The sequence below is a fragment of the Falco cherrug genome, chromosome 5, assembly GCF_023634085.1.
Source record: "Falco cherrug isolate bFalChe1 chromosome 5, bFalChe1.pri, whole genome shotgun sequence".
Taxonomy (NCBI): Eukaryota; Metazoa; Chordata; class Aves; order Falconiformes; family Falconidae; genus Falco; species Falco cherrug.
Genome location: NC_073701.1, coordinates 10,211,339 through 10,227,032, shown reverse-complemented (window position 1 = coordinate 10,227,032; position 15,694 = coordinate 10,211,339). Strand labels below are relative to the sequence as shown.

Genomic DNA, 15,694 nt, shown 5'->3' with positions numbered 1-15,694 from the left:
GAGCACCGCATTATTTTCCGCCCGCCTGTGCTGTACCCAGGCAAAAATGCCCCAAGGTCTGCCCCAGCTGTACATCCCCCACAGTGCAGTTCATGTGCTAAGAGACACTGTTTGTGCCTAGTAATCTTGTTTACACATGTTTCCGCTGTATTTTATTTTCTACGTGCCTGTGCTGTAGTCTTATTTACCAGCTTTTCAGCCCCAAAGGTAAAAAAATAAAATGAGATACCAAGAACAAAAAAGAAAAGGCAGGAGGCTCGCAGGAATGCCCTTGCTCATCTCATGTAGGCAGTAATATGCTCTTTCTCCACTGCCCTTGCTGCCACGTGACAAATTGCACCTCTGTACTGAGCGTTCCCCGAGTCTTGCCTGTTTTTCTGACTGGGCAGCACAAAGTACAGGGATCTCTGGAGTGATAGTTAATTCAGATAATTGTATTTTCCTTCTGCCTGTGTAATGGAAATGCCAGAGCTCCGGGGGCAGCGGATTCCACGTGCGCTTGCATGCCTTATGTAGTGCACCGTATGCCTGCAGCTGCCCTTCTCTAGTCCCATCTGTTGGAGATTGATGTTGATTTTGCTCATCGTGCCTCCTAAAAGCTCAGCAATAATAATGAATGAACTCCGTGTTCAGTAGAGTGTTGGCAGCCGATCCAGCTGGGCATATTGCGGACACGTGCTCCACAAGGTTTCTTTGCTGCAGAGACACAAGTCTATGGATCTGAATCCTGTGATTAAACATCCTATCATAGCCAGGTCTTTGCACCACATTCACCTCTATGGATTTCAGTCTATCATTTTTCTTATTATTACAGAGACTTTTCTGTTGTGTTTCCTGCCTGCCTTGGACTTTTTTCCTGTAATTATAGGCACAAAGCCCAAGCAGAGGGCTAGGAGCTGGCTAGGGACAGAATCAATTTCTAAGCAAACTCCCTCTTTCAGGTTGAAGATATTTTCATCCAAATTGAATTTTTATTGTAAATTAAAAGCTGATAAATAGAATCAAAGTGATTTGATTAGCCTAGTCTGAAATATAAGCTTTTTAAACCATGAACGCATTTGCTGTTTTAGCTTTTCATCCCAGCCCAAAGCAGAAATCATCCTCAGAACCTCCTAATCCTCAGAGTGAGCAAACCCAGTTCAGTTACCTATGTGCTTTGGTCCTGGCATGCAACATCACAAGCTTTCAAGTCTACCATGGAAATATTGATCTGTCTAGCTGTACAGCTCCTACTAGAGCAGCCCACATAGCTAAGATTATAAATCTTCATATTGTTACTATTTTGGCATTACCCTTTGCTTGAACACCCTTACCAATTTTTTCCTTGAACAAGAAATTCTGTACTAGAGGAGAACAAAATCATCTCTTCCTATGGCAGATATTTAAGGAGGAATGTTAGAATCAGAACATATCCTCCTCGCCTTAGTCAATCAATTTTAGGTGACTTCCTGAAATGAGGGCTGCACCCTAAGATAACTTTCTTTTTCAAGATTATCCAGGCTGTGCTCTGCTGGCTTCACCATAACAAGAAGCAGACACAAATCCTGGGGTCTTTTTACTGTGTGTATGTTGCAATTCCATACATTTATCAGAATTCTCAAAAGTTACAGCAGTAACTAAATTCCAAAGGGAAGCATTATCTTTGGATTGTAAGAACAGGGGACACTGTAAGCCATGACTGTCCTGGCAACATTTATCAGAAGGATGGAGCAAGGAAGGTAATAAAGAGAAATGCCATTTGCCATACCTAATAAAAGTTACTTGGGAAAGCAACCAAGTTCCTCCAGCAAGTCAAACTTCCTTTCTATCCTTTAATAATGACAAGGAGAAGTTAGAAAAAATTAATGAACATGCATTTGGCAAAACAGCATCAGTAGTTCACCTAAGTGAAAGAAGATGTCCTATAACTAGTAACCTTAATTATTAGCCAGCCCCAGCCATTTGTTTACATGAACATACCTTGTTACTGATTGGAGATGTTTAGATGTTTATACTATATCTCCAAGATATAACAGGAGTAAAATATGAATGCGTTCAACAGTGCAGTGAGGAAGATATGTCTTGATGTAGGTAAGTCTGGAGTCAGACTAGTCACCTGTCATCATGACCACTGTCATCCCTCACAGTCCTCAGACATCTCATTGGAGGTCCTATTGATCTTTCCCTGTGGTAAATACCCTACAGAGTAGCAGATGAAGTGGCTCAGGCTTCGTTCTATTTAAATAGGGCACTGTTCAGTTTATATGATTTAAAATCCTGAACACAGGTTTGGCATACAGCATTAAATGGACAAGGATGAGAAAGCCTTTCCCCCTTTGAATGCTTTATAAATAACCGTATTTGATGGAGTCTTACTTGCAGCAAGAATATGTTCCCAACACATTGAAATTGATAGAAAATTTCCCATTGACTTCACTAAACTCTGGAGACCCAAAGGAATATTACAGCAGTAAAAAGCTACTATTGTACAATGGCCTCAAGTTTCTCCTAGCAGTGAACATCTTCTAAGAAATATGCCAAGAAAAGCTGAATCTCCACAAAGCAGAAGAGACATTGGATGGTTTCATATCCTTGCTCTGGGGGAATTTAATGTCTATGAATGTTTATAGCCCACAGAAGTTTGGTAAGTTCACTCTAAGATCAAAGCCTATTTCCAGACACTCAAAAATCTACTCATTAAAGCCTCAGACCTCAATGTGTGTGTTCAGTCTGTTCATGTCAGCTACAGCTACACTTAAGCACAGAACTGAGCACCTCATTAGACGTACTCACTGCAAAACAAAATAAAAAATCTTTAATATCCTTGACAAGGGTGAAGGTCCACCAGTTAAAGGCCTAAAGCAGCTTGCATCAGCCCACAGATTCCCCAGGTCGAGTTACTCTGTTCCTCACTAGAAAGGATTAAAAAGAACCCAAAACAAATTCCTTTTAAAAGGTTGTGCTTCATATAAACAAGTTTAATTTAAATGCAGCTAAGCTCTCAGGGTTTCAGTGGGTATAAATCAGAAGAGTTCCACTAACGTCAAAGAAATTAGGCTAGTTCCTGCCAGCAGAGAATCTGCCTTCAAGACTCTGAAAAAAGGCACACCCAGGTCCTACAGCATTCAGTTCAAAAACTAGCACAGGGAAGTACTTTCCTCACACAAACTTCTCAGATCCTTCTCTTTTTCATTAACTTCAAATGGTGGAGCAAAACAACCTCCAACCCTTGGATCTGCTGCTTTGGTGCTCACTGGGCTCATTCCCTAAACAGCTATTCATCAGAAGACTTTGGTTTCGTCTGTGCTCTGCCTTAAATGTAGCGTCCATGAATAAGTCAGCAGGATGTGGGTCCTCACAGAAATTAGAGGCACTGTACTCAAATTAGTATCTGTTAACTTCCAATGAGAGCCATATGCTTGGAACTCATCTAACGTACCTGTTCTCACAAAGAACACCCATGCTAGGCCATTCAATGCAACCCAAGCCTTTGCTGTTCCAGGCCAGTGGCAGATTTCCTGGGCTATATCCCTTCTCGATCACACAGTGACTGGGGGCTCTGAAAGGTTAAGCTACCATTCCTTAAGAATCCACTTGCAGATTCTGTGACAAAGGACATATTGCAGCCATTTATCTATTCCTGAGCTGTAGTGACATAAAAGACACATGCACCCTGATGAAATGGGTAACACTGCATTGACTCACATGGCTAATGCCAGTTCTAAACTTAGCCATTATGAGAATTGAAATAAGGGACATACACCTTCGGGGAACAGGAAAATCTACCTTTCAAGTCCAAATAGCCTCATGAAGAAGTATTCCTGAGCTGAGCTTACCACTTACTGGGAATTTTTTCACCATCTCAAATCCTATTCACATTTCACATATTCACCATTCACAATCTCAAATCAGAAGAATTTCAGGCTGTGACAGATAGATATAGATTAGATATAGATATAAATATATACGTAGATTAACCCATTTACGATTATCAGTCATCATTATTCAAAAATTGTTATCACTGTTATGCACATGTGATATGGTTCTGCAGAATGGGGACATAATTTTATTGAGTTATAGATGGGAAAAAGGCATGAAGAATACAGGTAATGCACATTTTTGAAATACCAATATAAACATAAACAGGAAAATGTTCAAGTCAAAGTCACATGAAAAATTAGACTAATCTTCAGATGCATTCTAGACTTTTTGTACAGCTTTTTACGCTAAAAGTAGAAATACAAACTGCAGAGATGCAACACATCTCAAGAATACAAAATAAATAAACAAAGATGAATGCCAATAAAACAAAAAGAACAAACACTTGAATCTTCTTCCAGAATTATGAGAAACTGATATGTAAGAACCATGGGGAAAGATGCCCGAACTATGACATGAACTCATTTATTTCCAAACAAAATGTCAACTAGTAAAGTCTTCTTGTGCCGGGGAGTGAGTTCAAAGCATTTAAACTTTTATGGGACCCCTGCACACTGCTTCTGTGGTGCCGAACAATTCCTCTACTAGAGAAACCTCCAAGCAGAAGAGATTTTCAATAATTTGAATGAAGAAATCCAACTCACTGAGAACATGTTCTTGATGGGGACATCACAGTTATTTATCCAGGAGAATATTTTTCGGCAACTTCTAACCCAAGATGATGTGAGAAGAAGGAATAAATGGGTTTGGTTTCAGTCTCTGCAGCAGTGTCTTCCTAATGGTCAGTATCTGCAGGAGGAAAGCAAACAGACTTCTGTAATACGAAAAGCTACAGTAAATATCAACAGCAAATCGTTAGGCTCCACACTGGATACAGAATTATGGCTTAGAACCAAGTGAAAGATGCACCGTTATTTCACATTCTTTTCAAGGGCATTAATATTAATTGAGTGACACCAAGCACCCTCAGTGGTCTCCCTGCTGGAAATGTTGTCTTCATCAATTTGTTTGCATAACCAAATACCCTAGAGAAAAACAGTACTGTTTCTACTTTTACAGTTCTTGCAAATTAGATTTTTATGGTAGGTTGCTGGGGTTTTTTCTCTCCAGAAAAATAGGTCAGTTCCACTGCAGTAACACACACAATCCATGGCCCACGTTTCTGCTTGCAGTGACTACACTGGGTGCGACCACCCCTTCAAGCTGGGCATTTGCACGTGCAACTGACTGCTTCAACTGGACAAATGACTACTTGCAATGGACAGATATCCCCTGACTCCTGAGTTGAACCAAGGCCTAATACTTAAGCCTTTTTCTACTTCCAGTCTCCCTCTCTGAAAATAGGGACCATAAATATCCTCTCCCAGGAGATTAGTCCTGAAACTTTATTGGGCTTAAAGTTACGTTCAAACAATGTCCTAATAAAAACAGTGGCTATTGAATAGTAAATAAAATGTGTTCCAAGGACATCAAATCATGATTACAATGACTTCCATTTTTGCATAACTTCAAAAATAAGTGTGTTTTTTTCTTTACGTATTGGAAAATAAAGACTTGGTATACAAGAATAAGTTAAATAGATGGAAATACAAATGTAAAAAGTAACAGAAGATTGCTTAAGAACAGTATTTTAAAAACAGAAAAGATATTCCCAAGTAGCTTCCCAGGCAGCCTCTGTAAGACAAAACAGGGGAAAAAAAAAAAAAAAGAAGAAGAAAAAAAAGGGATATTTTAAAGTAGATTGAACTTAGTGGTATCAAAGTAATCGGTTTCAGCAGGGTCTGAAAGGGAGCAAGCAGTATTCTGACCATAACAGCACACCTACACCATACTGCTTTACAGACACATCTGCCTTAAATTGATCATCATTAAACGGCATCTTTTTTCAGTGTGTGTGCAAACGCTTCACTTCACCAGGTAGCCCTGAAAGGGCAAAGAGGAGGGAGAGCCCTACAAGACTGGTAATTCACATTCCCAGTGCTGTAGCACAGGGACCACACGGCCACCTCACTGTTTGTCAGGGAAGGTTGCCCTGTCATTTGTATGTTCCCTAGTTTTGGTAAAGTTTTCCAAAGCCCTGACAAAGCCCAAAGATGACTTACATGCAAAAACAGCAAAATGAAATCCATTTGAAAGACTTTGAACTGAATCTGTGTGAAATAAAATAAACATTTCTCCCCACTCCCAAATAAAAAAGACAGTTTCTATCAAAAAAGCTGTCTATGCGTTAATCTGCAGTTAATCTGCAGACTCAGTGCCAGAGCTGGCACCCTTTGAAGTTAAAGGAAAAACTCCTGCTGTCTTTATGATGCCCAGATTCCTGACCAAATTGAAAAATAACATGGTAATAGGCTTCCTAAGCTCTGAATAGCTCTCTGAAGATCACTGTCTTGCTCCACTGATTATAGGAGATGTCAAGGTGACTGGGTTAGATACTTCAAATTAGCTGAGCTGGAAACAATAGCTCCCTAGAAGGGCTCCTGATTTTGTTGTGAGTGATGTCAGAATTAAGCTCAGCCAGCACAGAATGGCAGATTTGAGGAGAAAAATAGGGATTCACATTTCAAAATAAAATACCTAGGCTTTCTTCTGATTTTACTGATTCTACTTTTTTTACCTTTTTTCTACTGATTCATGTTTAATTTTATGACAGTTTTTCACAGTATTTTTATACTTTTCTTTCTTTTGTCCTCCTGAAGAAAGAAGAAGAAGGTTGAAAAAAAAGAAGGACTTTTTAAAAGAGTTATAATTTTATTTTTTGCATAAATTTATTCAATTGATGTTAAATTAACTGAACTTGATGAACTTTTCATATAAAGCAGAATAACTATGTTGCAGAAGTGGCATTTTGACACTCTTTGATTATATATCTTCTATTGCAGCAACTTCTTGATTACAAATTTTTAGCCAACTTAAAGGCACAAGTATTAGAAGTCCCTGCAATCTGGCATCCTAAACCATAATCTTTCAGAGTAGCATAGAGAGATCTGGTTTTAGTAGTAGAGCATCTATGGTACAACATAGTAGTGTATGTAATACAAACTAGGATAACACAGGGTAAGAGATTAATATTCTGCATCATACTGTGCTCTGTTATTTTTATCCTGCTGCTTCTTTCACTCACCATCTCATGACTCACACCCTCCCCACACTGGAATTTCTGTCTCAGTCTCGTGGCTCACTGGTGTGTTATGGAAGACGATGCCGTGGAAAGCCATCTGGAGAACAGCGCTACCGCATGAGCTCCAGGTTGCTCTTAAAAACAAAGAGAGACAACATCACTTACTGATTTATCGCGTAACTGCTGTGATTATTACAGCCTCTTTAGCAAACTGTCTTCAGTATTTGTGAGGGTTGCAGTTCTTCCTTTTTTTACAGCTTTGGTGACATCGCTGGAAATAAGGTGCCAAAAGTGTTCCAAGTTACAAATAGTCACACGAAAGCTGCCACTGCACAAACCATTAGAAAAATTACAGGACTTACCCTGTGAGATGATAAAGGGCTCTTGTGAGACACGTTAATGAAATTCAACATCAGTAAAAAAGCTGTTCCTTACACATTTCCTCATTAACTTAATCACCTCAGGGATATGGTCTTCAATGCCACACCGGACAGACCAGCAAGGATCTATGCTTCATGAGTCCAAGCCAGTTACTTGGCATGGGATGGGAAGGCCAGGTCACAAGAGGAATTAGATGCTTAAATCCTTACTAATTGCATGAACAGCTACTGTGATCCACAATATAGAAAATCAAAATTCCAGTTCAGCCTGTTGCTGTATAATCCTGCACTCATACTTCTTAGTGGACTCAGTTTTCCAAGTGCCTAGGCTGTGGCCTCTCTTTAAATCCAGAAGTAACATGGTGTTCACTAATCAGGAACCTAAGTTCTACCATACCCCAGAAATTAGGGAGATCACAGGGAGCATAATTATTTTCCCTTACCTCCTAGTTAAGCGCCCTTGCTCATGAATCCCAATTCCTGCCTGTATCTGAACTTTCATCATAGTCTTCCCAAGGGCATTTTCTAAGCAGTCAAAATCCAAGATCAAAGAGGTTTCACTCTTTACACGAACAAGCACATATTCCCTAGGCTAAGGGAGTACTTCAACACCATTTGAATCAGCAATCAGAACCACATCATCCTTCAAAAAATATTCTTACCAGAAAATAGCTAGAAAATCTCAGGCTAGAAGGTGATGTGTTCTCCTTTTTTCCCCCTGACACTTTAGAAAAGGAACCTCATTGGATGGAGTGAAAGAAGCTTTGCCCACAGAATATCCACATCAGCCAAAAAAAGGCACTTATCTGGGGGAAAAGGCAGTAAAATCCTAACTCAGGGAAGAGAATTCCACTCAGTAGCAAGATTCCTCTCATATAGGTACTAGAGCAATGAGCTCTTAAGGATCTTATCATGTATCTAGCCAAAGTAATCTGCCTTTTTGCTGAGGTGGTAGGTAGGAGTCAGCTTGGTTCTAGAGCAAAGTTAGCAGAATGATCATTCATGCTCCACTGCGTTATTCCAGCTTTCACAGAAAAAGGTACCAAAGGATCTCAGCTAGCCCTTCATTCCATGCCTTTAGATTCCCTGGCCTCCTGCTTTTCCTCTCTGTCAAATCTGGTTATTCAGGTAACACTGGGAAACATAAAGCATGTTTTACTCCATATGTGCCTTGGGACAAATTTCCTATCCTGTAACCTCAAGTCCTCCACATGGATTTCTGATGGTGACTGAGAGAACAGTCAATGAGTCTTTTGTTGGTGAAGTAGCCTAATCCAGCAGAAACACTTTGCTGCTCAGCATCCAGACGCCACCTCAAGTCACCCATCACATCCTCTGCTCTCTTGTCCATTCTCAATGTAACTGGCTGCCTGGAGGGCAGCAGATGTGCATGGTAGAGAAGGAAGACTGAAGGCTTGCACATCCACGCCACATTCAAATGTCAGGTCTTCCCTGAATCCAAAGGGCAGAAGCTTCCCTCAGTCCACTCTCAATCTAGAAATGTGACCTCAAAACACCAGTCATGTCATTTCTCTCAGAAAATTCCTCCAGCTGGAAGACAATCAACGCAAGAGCCTGAGGAGAGCCTGAGGAGGATGTGATTAGTGACCTGAAATGAAGCCTGGACAAACTGCAGTAGAAGCTTCCACTAGAATCTCTTCCACCAGAGTTAGCACCTCAGGACAACAAATGCTGCTGCAGTTTGAAAGATGATTACCAAGAAAAACAAAAACAACAACAACAAACAAGCTAAAGGGAATCGGGGCAGCCAGAGAAAATCTTGTTAAAGCAGCAGGGTCCTGCTGTGAGCGGCTGTGAGCTTTCTGTTCAATAGACAGGCTCCTTGCTACTACTGACTTAAACAAGTTTTTGCTTGTCAAACTCTGATCAGCAGTTCTTTAAAGTGATGTTCATCCTGAGCTGCAACCTCTTGTCCTGAACCTGTATTTGCCTGCAGCTCTTCTAAGTTGACTGTACAAATTAACACGGACTCTTACAGTATCTTACTTTTCAGCTTTGTCTTATCATCTGAGGAGCAAAACAGGCCAGGAAAGCAATTGCTCAGAACACTCAGGAAACCACTTCTAAGAAGAGCTCTCCATTCACATATAGCTGGTGCCGGGTCTCTTCACCTCCCCCCACTCATCTCCTCCGAATACAAGGAAAGGAAGATGCAGGGACACAGTCCATTGTGCTCAGTTGTAGTCAACTGGTATACAGAATAGAGCAAAGCAAGGAACTTTCTCAATGAACTGTTTTCTTTAGAGGATGTTAGGTCCTCAGAAGAGACATTTTTCGTGTAAACATGCCTGTTTCAATTTAGAGTCCCCAGGCCTCCAGGAGGTTTCATTCATCTCTGATAGCCTGAGACATCAAGACCAACCCCCTTCCCCATGCTGATCATTCAATGAGAAGGTCAGCAAAGCTCTGATTCTGTGACTGTTGGTCTGTGTCAATACAGCCTTCTGGTTTGGATATTTACATCCCTACCTGAAAAAATGTCTTTTGTCGCTGTTAAGCCATAAACCCATGCATGTGCTTTTCTGAACTCATCCCAGTTTAATCCTATGCCTGGGAATTTTCATCTTTATCTGCTAGTGGATTTCCCATACTCATTTTAAACAAGATTTTTAGTGGGGATTCTAGAAAAAAAATATTTTTTTTTCCTTTAGTGAGTCAGAAGAAGGAGTTGAGACCTAGAAGGTAAATTAAATCCTAAAGTATATATAATCACTATAATTTCTGGATAGCACTGATCAATTTGCCTAACGTCTGCACCCTGCATCGCGTGTAACTGTATCTTCATGGCAAATGGAGGCCCACCATCAGAGTGCATCACTGGAAAGCACTTACAGTTATTGATGCAAGATTAAAGCCTTTAAAGATAAAACTGAATCTTTAAAGCGCAAGAATTTTGCCTTGAACATAAAGCGTAACCAGTTTCAAGACACGCATAGTACTATATTTGGAACAAGAATTAATAGGAAAGGAATCTGAAAAAACCAAACATCCCTACTCGATATTTTGGCACCAGAAGTGTGTGAGATATTTCTCTATCTTACAAAGAGTTTCTGTCCTAAGAGGAAAGGTTCATAGTTTTGTTTTTTTCCCCAAGAAACTACAAGAAAGTTTTGAATTTACCAGTATTAATGGATTTATGCAACTTTTATACTTATTCTGTCCATGAATTAATTAGTTGCCAATCTCACTGTATTTTAAGTAAGATCAGCACCAGATGGCGAGCAGACAGACTTGCTTATTAAGGGGTTTTATCAAAAGAGTAATTCAGTAAATATACCTCTGAGACCCAGTACTGATATTGCAAAGCCTAACAAACTTTCCTAAGAAATTGCCTGATGCTGTGGCAACTGGATTCAGTTTTAAGTTATTTACAGAGGTCAGTACCCTCTCCTTGAACTGTGATCTGTCTAAAATAGAACGTGAGCTCAGTTCTGACCCCCGTGAAGGCAGTGGCACAGCACCAAGTGTCTTCAGCTGTATCAGGACCGGGACTACAATTTTTAAGGTGATACTGGCATTTACCTAAACTGCATGTTTTGACTGCCACGGTAAGGGTTAGATTAGCTCTCTCATTTGCATGCATGCAGTTTAATTAGATCAGCCCTGATACGTTCAGCAGTATGAGAGCAATCATTTGGAGGCATCACTTTTCCTCTGCTCCCACTTCTGCACAGCCTCTGTGAGGGCAGACTTTATGAACTGGGAATGTAGACCAGGAGCACATCCACATCAGAAAAACACATCAGAAAAATACCAGCTCCCTTAATATAACATAGTATCGAGTCAGGTTCCTGGTTCCTGCAGCTACCACCTGACTATCTGCAAATTCAGGCTGGCAAGGCAATGTTGAGTCTGACAGTATGTAACTTCAATAGGTGTTGCTAGAGCCCGTAGGAGGTGTTGTCTCTCAGCCTCACAGAGGCTGTCAAAATTAGCAGGACAGCTTGATAAGGCAGTCTTGCTAACGGCTTTGGTAGTTGTACAAAGAACCAGGCCACTCACAAAGGAAAAAGAGCAAAAAATGAAAGCCTGTTTCAGGAGAGTCCCACACACCCACAACCAAGACACAGAGATACTTTCACGACAACACTTGAACATCTCAGGAATAAGATTATGGTGCTCAGAATGGCTAATGGACACAGAAGGTACCCAATGGAGTCCTTAATCATTCACTGTTGTTCCTCTTAACTTCAAGCACTCGGCAGCCTAGCTTGGCCTCCTAAAATCTACAGCAACAACTGGATAACACAGCTAGGTCCCAGCAGGTCCTGACCTTCTAGTTCATATTCAAAGGACAGACTTCCAGTGGATGCATTCGTCATTTGTTCCTGTGAAGTCTGCACTTGCTTCAAGGAAGGCTGAATGTCCACTGTCAGTGACAGATCTGGTGTGATCGTGGGAGAAGGCCACGCAAGGGTTCTCAATGACCTTGTTTTGCTGAATATTTACATTTTCTCTGGAAAGGCAGAAGTGAGGTAGTGTAGCCTGCAAATGCTCTATTTATCTACACCAGTTGGGACAAAAAGGAATTTTGAGGTCCTTCAGAGAAAGAGGAAAGATCTAGATGAATACACACCAAAACCACCAGTGAAACTTGCAGTGGCATAATTTGTAAAGAAAATACCCTCAAATGTATTAAAGAGATCTGTATATGTTTCAAAAAAAGGCTAGAGCACCTCTGGCTAAGTCTAAACAGGCTGTTTGACAAGAAGCTAGCCCAAACGTTCAACATTACCATTTAAATCTGAATCAGCCTGACACTGCCACAGTGAACATTCAAGTTCAACTCAACTTTGGGTCAGTGCTCTACTTCAGCGACTGAGAAAGCCCACCAGTGTAGACATGGCTTTCATTACCTGCAGGGTGAAGGCTTGTGATGACTACGCAAGCTGCAATCAAAACTACAAAGATGCTAGGGGACCTGTGGAAAAGAGAATGAAGCTGAAAATGTCACATCATCTTTACATGCATCAGTGGATCAGCCACTTTTGAGATCCTGTGTGCAGCTTTAGATGCTGGAGCTTAAAACAGATGAGAAGGCTTATAGGAAACATGCTAATGGTCCAGGGCTTCAATAAACTGGCATACTAGAAGTTGGAAAGGCTGGGTTATTTGCCTTATAAAGGGTACACACTCTGGGAAAAATGTATTCTACATAGTACCTGGTAAATCTGATAGACTGGGACTTTTTGTTCCCTGGAAAAAAAAAAAATCCACAGAAAGTGCCTAACATATAAAGCAGAAAATTTAAAAACACGAAAAGGAATTACCTTTTTATACAAAATGTAATTAAGCTAGGGAACTTAGTGACACAGGCAATCATACAGGCCAAGCACTTAAATGGATTCCAAAGGGACAGGACACTTATGAGAATATCCAGATTATAAACTACAGACAATAAAAACATGGAATAGATTGCTATTCCATCTCTCTTTTCAAATACCTGGTACCCGCATGGCATGCTGTGATGCGATGCAAGGCCTTTAAACATCAGTTTATTACCTGTAAGCCCTCAGAAAAGTTTTCTTAAGGGAAGTCCAAAAGTCCCATTTGCCTCACATTCCTTCCACCTTCTGCAGCTCCGTTTTTTCCAGGTTAAGTATTATCTACTGACAGTGACACCCAGCCTTACATAATGCCATTTGATGCCTTTCTAGAAAGCACAGAAACAGACTGAATTGTAATTTAGTCTCAGAGCTGACAGTGAATAACAATTATCTCATCCCCACTCTTTCTCAAAGTGTGCTTTCTGTGATTTTTTTCACCAGTTCAGAACAAGGCTGAGACTGACTGCTACTCTGTCCCACCAGCAGTGGGAAGTTTACTGAAAGCAGCAGCAGTAGTACTATTTGATCCTACATCTGCTGAAGCCAGTTGCAAAATTTCCATTCAGTTTTACAGTAGAGGAACAGTCCTTCAGAGTCCAAACACAATTTGCATCAAATAAGGGTGCAGCAAGCATCTCTCTGGCCCAAGTTCCCTTTACCAGCATGTTTTGCAGGTAAGAATAGTAAAAGTTTTTTCATACCTTATAGGATTATGTTACTTTTCATTCAATACTCATGAAATTTAGTAAGACCTATGATGTCTCTGCATATTGAGCAGCACAGGTCATTCTCAATGCCATCATGGGTGATACCAATTGCCTTCAATGACCACAGATGACAAAAGGAATTTAGCACCTAAAAAACATTGCTCAGCACCTTGTTGAATTGTGCTCTTTGTGTACAGCAGCTTATAGAGAAGGCACATCTGTCTGTTTCCAACAACTTTCAGTGTCTTTCCTGACTTCTCAGATGACTTGTAAAAATGGGGATTGCCTACCTATGGAAAAGTCATGTCTATTCCGATTAATCTCTGCACAGTCATTCTCCCTTAAAAAAACAAAGATTAAGTTTGTTTCAGTATTCTGGACTGTTACACGAGTTAGGCCTACCTTTATTCCAAATGTGATAATTCAGAGGAGTATGTTCCATTTCAAGCCATCGTACTTCAGATCTAGCGGGTTTTTTAATCAGCTTACACTTCCCAAGTGTTCCCATGTAGATGAAGCCTTAGTTTTAGAAAAACTCTATCTCCAATACCTGGTCTTTCTCTAGAGCAGGAAAATTGCTGTAAATTCCTGATTTCAAAGCCTGAAAAGTCATAGTAATGACCCTGTCACATACACTGTGTTTTCCCCAAACAAATGTAGCTGCACCAAAATAGACCAAAATTCTGCAATAGAAACTGCAAGATGATTCTCAGAACATATCTTGTGGCAATGCCCCGGATACACTTCTGTTCCCAAATACCTTATGATTTATCACCTATGGGGATAACAAAAGGTAAGGCTCAACTCTTTGGGGATTTGCCTTTTTTTTTTTTTTTTTTCTGGAAAATATGCTTTTGTAAGATCTTCCTTGCTTTCAGCCTGTGGGCTTATAGCATTATTTTGAAAAGCCACTAGGCAGATGGTCCCCAAATGTGAGTTAATAATTTGTAGGTAGCTTTTGGGGAAGCTTTTTGAAATCCCTTCATGCAAAATGATTTTGCATACTGCCTGCATGCCATTATTTGGCTATTCTAACATACTATTTCAAAATGGTCAAGAGAAAATGGCAGATGATGTTCTATATGTTTTACAGCAGACTGTTATATTTATTTTGCAGTGGTAGAAGAATATAAAGGGAAGACAAACCATGCACAAGGCTTTTACTGAAGATATTTCTAGAAGTCTGCAGTGGCTACAAGGCCAGGATGATTTGGCATCTGCCTCTCTCCTGTAGCCCTTCTACAGCAGCTTCTACCCTGCTGTCAATCAGCACCTCCAGACAGATCTTCTGCAGGGCTGCTCTCCAGCCACTCCTCTCTCAATGTATAATTGATCCCAGCATTACTCCCTCCCAGGTGCAGAATATGGCATTTTCATTGTTACATTCCATTCTATTAGTGATAGCCCAATGCTCCAGTCTACCTAGATCCCTCTGCAAGCCTTCTGGAACTTCAGAAGAGTCAACAGCACCTCCCAGTTTGGTATCATCATCAAACTTGCTAAAGGTGCATTCAACTTCTGCATTGATAAATATATTGAACAGAATTGGCACTAGAATCAAACCCTGAGGAAACAAGAACTTTGGCCCAAGGTATTAAAAAAATCAGCTAAGAGCTCTAAGCTGATAGTTACAGCGAGTTAATTTCTTCCTCAAGCACAGCAAAACCACCTACCGCAAGGGACCAGGAAATAACAGTTCCTTCAGGAAAGGGACACAGTTTGGAGGATAAAGAACAGACTTTCTTCTCAGAAAACACATATTGCTAATACAGATGCATCTATATTTCCTTTTTAAAAACCCCAGCTGCTTCACTGCTCACGGCTCTCCTGAGGAGAGCCTGAAAGAACCAATACATGAGGGCTACTAGCCACATTTCTTATGGCATCATTGGAAGGGTCTCATCAACTGCATCGGTGATGAACATAGTATAAGAACGTAAAAAACCTTATTGCTTTAGCTACACCAGAAGGGTAAAGTTTAGTGATCAGAGTGATAAACTTGTTTGCAGAAACACAGAGAAGTGCATCTCTCCTACTAGAGAGCAGTAAATTGACAGGGTTTTTGGCTAGGTGTACCTTACAGTTTATTTTAGTTTATGACTGTAAAACACGTGGGCAAAAATTGTGACCACGTGGTCCTTAAAATTAAGGTATTAGCCTCCCCACCAGGAAATGTGCCCTCTCCTGTGCACCCCAGTACTGTGTGATCTTGGAAGGTTG

General features: G+C 40.5%; 1 protein-coding gene across 3 annotated transcripts in view; it reads right to left on the bottom strand.

Moving 5' to 3' along the window:
- Positions 1-4,010: 4,010 nt before the first annotated feature.
- Positions 4,011-15,694, bottom strand: part of LOC102045719 (potassium voltage-gated channel subfamily A member 5) — a 29,407-nt gene continuing 17,723 nt past the window's right edge. The window contains exons 3-4 of one of the 3 annotated variants that reach the window (XM_027815023.2): positions 7,043-7,173; positions 4,011-4,707 (exon numbers count right to left, since the gene is read on the bottom strand). The gene's annotated coding sequence lies outside the window, so the exon portion shown is untranslated. The remainder of the gene's footprint in view (positions 4,708-7,042; positions 7,174-15,694) is intronic. The other 2 variants (XM_027815022.2, XM_014285635.3) reach the window with 2 other exon arrangements.